Source organism: Tachysurus fulvidraco, chromosome 10 (genome assembly GCF_022655615.1).
Source record: "Tachysurus fulvidraco isolate hzauxx_2018 chromosome 10, HZAU_PFXX_2.0, whole genome shotgun sequence".
In the NCBI taxonomy this organism is placed as follows: domain Eukaryota; kingdom Metazoa; phylum Chordata; class Actinopteri; order Siluriformes; family Bagridae; genus Tachysurus; species Tachysurus fulvidraco.
The window spans coordinates 6,597,364-6,604,917 of record NC_062527.1 but is presented as its reverse complement, the minus strand read 5'-3'; positions in this window follow the sequence as shown (position 1 = coordinate 6,604,917).

Genomic DNA, 7,554 nt, shown 5'->3' with positions numbered 1-7,554 from the left:
ATCTCCTACAGTATGAATTGGAATATATATATATATATATATACCTGTTGTATGTATTGTTTTAGAATTATTGATGCAAATGTGATTATAATTAAGAATAACCAGTGTAGATTGGATTATAATGGATTGGTTCGTCTCAAAATGATACATCGGTCCAAATTGTCCGATCGTGACTAAGAATGCCAGCCTTCAAGACATAAAGGAGGCTTTCTTCTCAGATGTCTATGTGCTGTGTGTCCAAGCCCTCCCTGTGTACGTCTTCGTGAGTGCTCAGCTGCTCGTGTGTGTTTCTCTGTGCTCTCTCTCGGTTATCATTCATTGCTTATAAGGTTGCTTATAAATCGAGGTTGTGCGGTTTGTCCCTCCATCTGTTGCAGTTATCAGTCAGTATCACTCATACCCCTAGTGGATATAGGCATCATACAGTGCAGTTCATAAACAACTGGATCCAAACTAAATACGAAAATGATGAGGTTAAAGCACATTACAGAAGCCTGACGCTAGGAAATTACAAACCCTTTTATGCAATAGATGCTCATTTGCATTTTTTTGCACAAAAAGACTAGGGAAGAAAAATATGTATAGAGACAATGCTGGGTGAGTAAAAATAACATCTCGATTAAGTTGTTCTTGACTATTAGTTGCCATTAAGTGTCAGATAACAATGGAAACAAAAACACAACATGATGTACTTTAGATTCTACAGTAATTCAGAGGCAGCAGTAAAGCAATGTGAGATTTACAGTAAAATACTATAAATAATGTCTCATATAGTAAAAGTGAGTTTAGTCTCTGTTTCTAAATTACGATTAGACGTATTACTGATTGGCCCAAAAACCAATACACAGGAGCTCTCACAATTCAACTTCAATTTAAATAGATGTACTGTAACTACTAGTTCGACAGTGATAGACCCGGGTGTTATATTAGACAGCAACTTGTCCTTTGAAAATCATATCATCCATATTACAAACACAGCCTTCTTCCACCTTAGAAATATTGCTAAGCTAAGAAACATCCTATCTGTATTTGAAGCTGAGAAGTTAGTCCAAATGCAGCTGCCAGAGTTCTTACCAGGACAAGAAAGTATAATCATTCATTAATTCATTCATGCTACGGGTCACGGGGAGCCTGTGCCTATCTCAGGCGTCATCGGGCATCGAGGCAGGATACACCCTGGACGGAGTGCCAACCCATCGCAGTGCACACACACACTCTCATTCACTCACGCAATCACACACTACGGACAATTTTCCAGAGATGCCAATCAACCTACCATGCATGTCTTTGGACCGGGGAAGGAAACCGGAGTACTTGGAGGAAACCCCCGAGGCACGGTGAGAACATGCAAACTCCACACACACAAGGCGGAGGCGGGAATCGAACCCCCAACTCTGACGGTGTGAGGCAAACGTGCTAACCACTAACCACCGTGCCCCCCAAGTATGATCATTTAACCCCAAATTTATCATCTCTTCACAGGCTACCTGTTAAGTTTAGAATGGATTTCAAAACTGCTGCTAATTATGTACAAGGCTCTTAATAGTTTAGCTTCCATGTATCTATCCAGTCAATACATCCTACAAACATGTGCTATAGTAGGTACAAACCGTTATCTAGTTCTGGTTAATATTATGAACAGCAGCTACGTTAATTCCTTTCCATTTGCTTCTCTTTTTCTTCCCATCTCGAGGCATCCAGTAATTGTACCTGCTCTAGTTGTGTTCCGCTCCTTGAAGATCGCAAACTTTCAAAAAGAAGTTACAAACTCTATGTAGTCTATGAGGACAACAACTTCCTAATCGATACACAGTTGTCAGAGTGTACATGATTGTAGAAAGGACATTCATAATGACACGGTAAGGTGTTTATAATAATTTATAATCACACTCTCCGGTGTCACCCAAATGAGTATGATGTTCCCTTTGGAGTCTGGTTCCTCTCAAGGTTTCTTCCTCTTCCATCTAAGGGAGTTTTTCCTCCCCACAGTCACCTCAGTCATCTCAGGCTTGTTCATTGGAAATAAATACAAACACATTTATATACAAGTCTAATATTAATCCTGAATCTTTGTATAAATCTTTTTATAACGTTCACCAATATTTATTTATAATGTTTTTGCAATATTACTTATGTTCTGTAAAGCTGCTTTGAAACAATGTTCACTGTTTAAACGCTAAACAAATAAAAACAACAGACTGGACTGATACCAACACACATCAAATACACTGCATCAGCCCTTTATGCCTGAAACGACAATAAAAGCTTCTTGACCTGATATAGTACTTTTTCCCATTTGGTTTATGCTTTGAAAATAATGTGACTTCCAATTGATTCAGGATGCGACTGAACTGAAGGTCATTGACTAACTAAATATAAAAGTGTCAATTTAAAAATAAAAAAAATATTATATTATAATATATAAATATAATATATATTCATGTCGATTTGTACTATATAAACTACAGTACTGTCAATGTTTAATAACAGTATTTTTTTTTTTTTTGCCATTCTTGTTGCCAGTAAATTACTGAAAAGTCCACGTTGCTAAATGGAACCCTGCTCCATCCAAAGTAACTACTACAACTAGCTAATAGACATTACTTCAAATCAACTCACTAACATCACAACAGTCTAAGTGCAGGCAGCCACAAGCGTATCAATTATTTAAACCAAAGAAAGCACAAACAGAGCTAAACGTAACGTTCTGTAACGTCCCTCGTTTAAAACTAAAGGACGATTAGCACCTGTACACATCGCATGAAGTCCCGATTCACTTCCACTTCTTCAGAACCCTTTCTGTATGCTGTGAACTTTTTACAATCATCATCAGTGAAGATGATTTTGCAACCTGTAGCTGCAGAACAATGATTTTAAACGATCAACATCATATTCAATTTACACCAATATTGAGAAATAAAAGAACAAATCTCTGTTCTTCACTGTTCCACTGTCTCAGATCCAATTTTTAAACAGATCACTAAACAAAAACAAGTTAAGCTGGAATAAACTCGAGAGCAAACAAGACTCGAGGCTCTTTTTTTTTGTGTGTGTGATCTTACAATTAAGCAAAAACATTCAAGTAATTAATACACAGGAGGTTTAAATCAACGTGGCATGGCTGTCTGGGGATTCGGGCTGCTCTCAAAACTTCACTTATCCTATTAAATATTAATCATTAAATGTTAAATATAATCCCTCTCTCAAAACAAAGCACCACGGAACAAGGAAATACACGCAACTGCTAGATTTGTCAAAACATATAACCATAAAAAAGGCACCCTTGAATTCCTGTTTTTTAAATCTACATTTAGCTTTACTCTTTAAATGGTAAAGTATATTTACAATATTTACAATATTTATTTATTTATTTATTTTTTTACTAAATGAAGATAATCCGCTTAAAACTAAGTAACAAGGCTATTTCTAGTCCCTTTAACTAAGCACACAAACTAGAGGTCTTCTCGGGTCTAGAAAAAATGTACCCGACCCGATGTAACCCAAATCACTTTTTACCCGAACCCGACGTGCATATATATATATATATATATATATATATATATATATATATATATATATATATATATATATATATATATATATATATATTTCATTCATTCATTCATTCATTCATTCATTTTCTACCGCTTATCCGAACTTCTTGGGTCACGGGGAGCCGGAGCCTGTGCCCATCATCGGGCATCAAGGCAGGATACACCCTGGATGGAGTGCCAACCCATCGCAGGGCACACACACAATATATATATATATATATATATATATATATATATACATATATATATATATATATATATATATATATATATATATATATATATATATATATATATATATATATATATATATACATACAATACAGACCAACAGGACAATGACCCCAAACACACCTCCAGGCTGTGTAAGGGCTATTTGACCATGAAGGAGAGTGATGGGGTGCTGCACCAGATGACCTGGCCTCCACAGTCACCGGACCTGAACCCAATCGAGATGGTTTGGGGTGAGCTGGACCTCAGAGTGAAGGCAAAAGGGCCGACAAGTGCTAAGCATCTCTGGGAACTCCTTCAAGACTGTTGGAAGACCATTTCAGGTGACGACCTCTTGAAGCTCATCAAGAGAATGCCAAGAGTGTGCAAAGCAGTAATCAAAGCAAAAGGTGGCTACTGTGAAGAGCCTAGAATATGACATATTTTCAGTTGTTTCACACTTTTTTGTTATGTACGTATATAATTCCACATGTGTTAATTCATAGTTTTGACGCCTTCAGTGTGAATCTACAATTTTCATAGTCATGAAAATAAAGAAAACTCTTTGATTGAGAAGGAGTGTCCAAACTTTTGGTCTGTACTGTATATATATATTTAAGAAAGACCCGACCCAAGACAAACCCGATAAAATTAGACCTGAGGCCGACCCGACCCGACGGCAATTTTTTTAACCCGACTGGACCCGAATGTTACTTTAGTTTAACCGCTACAGCGTGGATTCAAAATTGATCGACATGTCTGTTTCAATGAAAATTAGCTTTCCGCCAGTCACACGATATCACAAGCGGTCTTGGAAAACAGAGGAGAGGTTGGAAAAGGACTAGAGTCGATGCACACACACGAGATACAGTAGTTCGGGTCTTCTCGGGTCCGTTCGTTAAAAAGACATTAATTTTAAATTCCCCGAGACACGATGCCGCTATTATTATACCCAACCCATGTCCGGGGCACACGTGAAACTTTTAGACCCGAACCCGCTCGGATCTCGGGTCGGACCTCGGGATTTCGGATCTAAGTGGACCCGTGAAGACCTCGAACACAAACTCTGTCATTTGAATAATTCCCAATTGAAAGAAGTATACTAATTTAGACAAGACAAGACGTGAAGTTCAATTGCTCTGACTGGTCATCGCTTTCCAACTTAGATATAGATATTTTGTTTGGTGATCCAGAAAAGTTACACCTATTTTAAAGGGCTCAAGACTGATGGAATTGAGTGTAGGATGCAACATCACATAGAGGATGAAGAAAATAAATGCTACATGGCAAAAAGCAATCAGTAGAACGCTCAGAAATCAATAAACACCTTTCAGTGTGGCCAAAAATAAATCAAATGATTTTAGTCTCTATTTCTAAATCTTAAATGTCTATATACTGCAAGCCTCAAATGTCTGAGTCATGGTAGGGCTGTAGTGTCTGACCACAGTGATCTCATGGCAAAAAAAGTCCCGGTGTGAAGCCATCTTCTGCCACAGTAAGCGATTCTCTGGTGAAGGACCAGGAGCAGAGAATCAGGATGGGTCGAACTTGCCTAGAGGGCAGAAAGCATTGCAGGAGTAACATGTGTAACTGAACAGAGAGATGAAGGGAATGAAAATGGAGAGAAAGTGTTAGGGGGAGAGTGAGAAAAGATTATTAGCAATGCTTTTTTCCTGTTGTAGTGAAAGAGGATGTGCATTGTGAGCAGAGTACAAGGACTAAAAGGGACATGAAACTAGCTATGGCCGTGTAAGGAATAGAGAAAACCAGAAAGTACAGAGGCACTAGGGCTCCCTGAGGCATAAAGCAGCCTGCTGCTTGCTGCACCATCAACAAACCTGAGTGAATGTGCAAGAGTGGAAGCGAGACCATTTACAAATATCTAAGAATATCCAGTATATGTACTGTACTGTAGGTCAGTGCTACTTTCTATGCCAATGTCACTGTGCCTTTATGGGTGTAAAAAGCTGTTAACAAAAGGCATGACTTAACAAACTGGTTTTCAATTTAGACGTAAAGCCGAAGTCCTGAACCTTCCATAATTGGAAGTTTGTTTCATAGTTTGTTTCGCAGCCTTTGATATCTGGCAACCCGACAAAAATACTGCACCTTTGATTGAAGCAGATGTGGCAGATCATAAAGGACTAAAGGTTTGCTCAGGTACTGCAGCATGACCACATTCACTTTATAGATCATCAGTAGTACTTTAGTATCAATGTGAAGTTAAATCAGCAGCCAGTTCGTATCTTCTGGTTGTAGTTAGGACTCTAACCTGGAACATCCAGACAGTAAACAATTCACTACAATAATCCAACCTAGTAGTAACAAAAGCATGATGCTCAGAGTTAAGCTCTCCCTCATACACATCTTTCATAACCTTTTCCTTCTTCAATCGCCGTCCTGACTCCTGTCCCTGAGGTTGACCCGTATGCCTGGTTTAAAGATAGACGTAAAGATATACTGTACAGTACATGTTGATAGCTGTTAAAATTTATTTATTTATTTATTTATTTTGGCAGTACATTTACATTTCCCTGTCATTTAGTTGACTTTCTATAATTCAAAACTTACAAGGGAGACAACATTAAACGATTAACGGCAGGTCCTGCAAAAACATCCTCGGTGGAGAGACTATTACAGTAGGTATGCTTGTGAAGGTTTAGTACGATGGCCGTTGTCTGAAAAGTGCAAAGGCAGGAGGTCCAGCAAGACTAGCTATAAAGGAGAACCAGAGAGCTTCCTAGGGCCATAATGTAGCCAGTCAGTCCACCATCATCAAGAATGAGCGTACGTGTGAGAGTGGGGAGGCCGACAGCATCAAAACCTTCCTGTTCACTAATACAATATATTCCTAATGGTAAACCCCCCAAATCTTGAAAAAAGATTGCCTAAACAAATATGTTTTCAGCTTTGACTTAAACACAGAGGCTGTGTCCATTTTGCACACTAATCGGAAAGCTGTCCCATAACCGTGGGGCTTTTGTAAAAGCTCTGACCCCTGCTGTAGCCTTTTCTACATGAGGTACTCATAAATGTCTGCACCTTTTGATTGAAGCAGGCATGCTGCATCATGAAAAAAACAGTTTTTTGTGGTACTGTGGCAAGAGATCATTCAGTGCTTCATACCGTAGGTCAAGAATAGCATTTCATAAGTGATGTGAAATTGTACAAGAAGAAAATTAAGTGTGGATAAAATAGAAGTGATTTGGTGACATGCTCTGGTTGTAGAGATGATTGCATTGTATTCAGGGTTCACTAGAGCACCTTGTTTAAGCACCTTCAGGACCATCCACACAACGAAAAATTACAGTAGTCCGACTTAGGTATAACAACTGGTATTTCTTCATTATGTAGTCACATCATATTTTATATAATTGTTTGAAACATACGCAAAAGATTTGAAATATAGAGGAAAAAAGCAGATCACAGCATTCACTAAGAAAGAGTTGATTATTTGTCTTCGGCGCGATGAAGATTTTGGACCTCAACTGAGATGAGGCCGACTCTGAGAAACCTGAGGCATCTATCAGCTACAGTTAGACTCTGCGATACTAAAGAGGAGATGTGAACTCCATGTGATCTTTTGCATCTGTACAACATTTGTTTGACTGTATATTTATAATCACACCCTCCGGTGTCATCCATATGAGGATGAGGTTCCCCTTTGAGTCTGGTTCCTCTCAAGGTTTCTTCCTTAACCAATTTAAGGGAGTTTTTCCTTGCCACTGCTGCCTGAGTCACCTCAGACTAGCTCATTGGGGATAAATACATATACATTGTGAACTATATC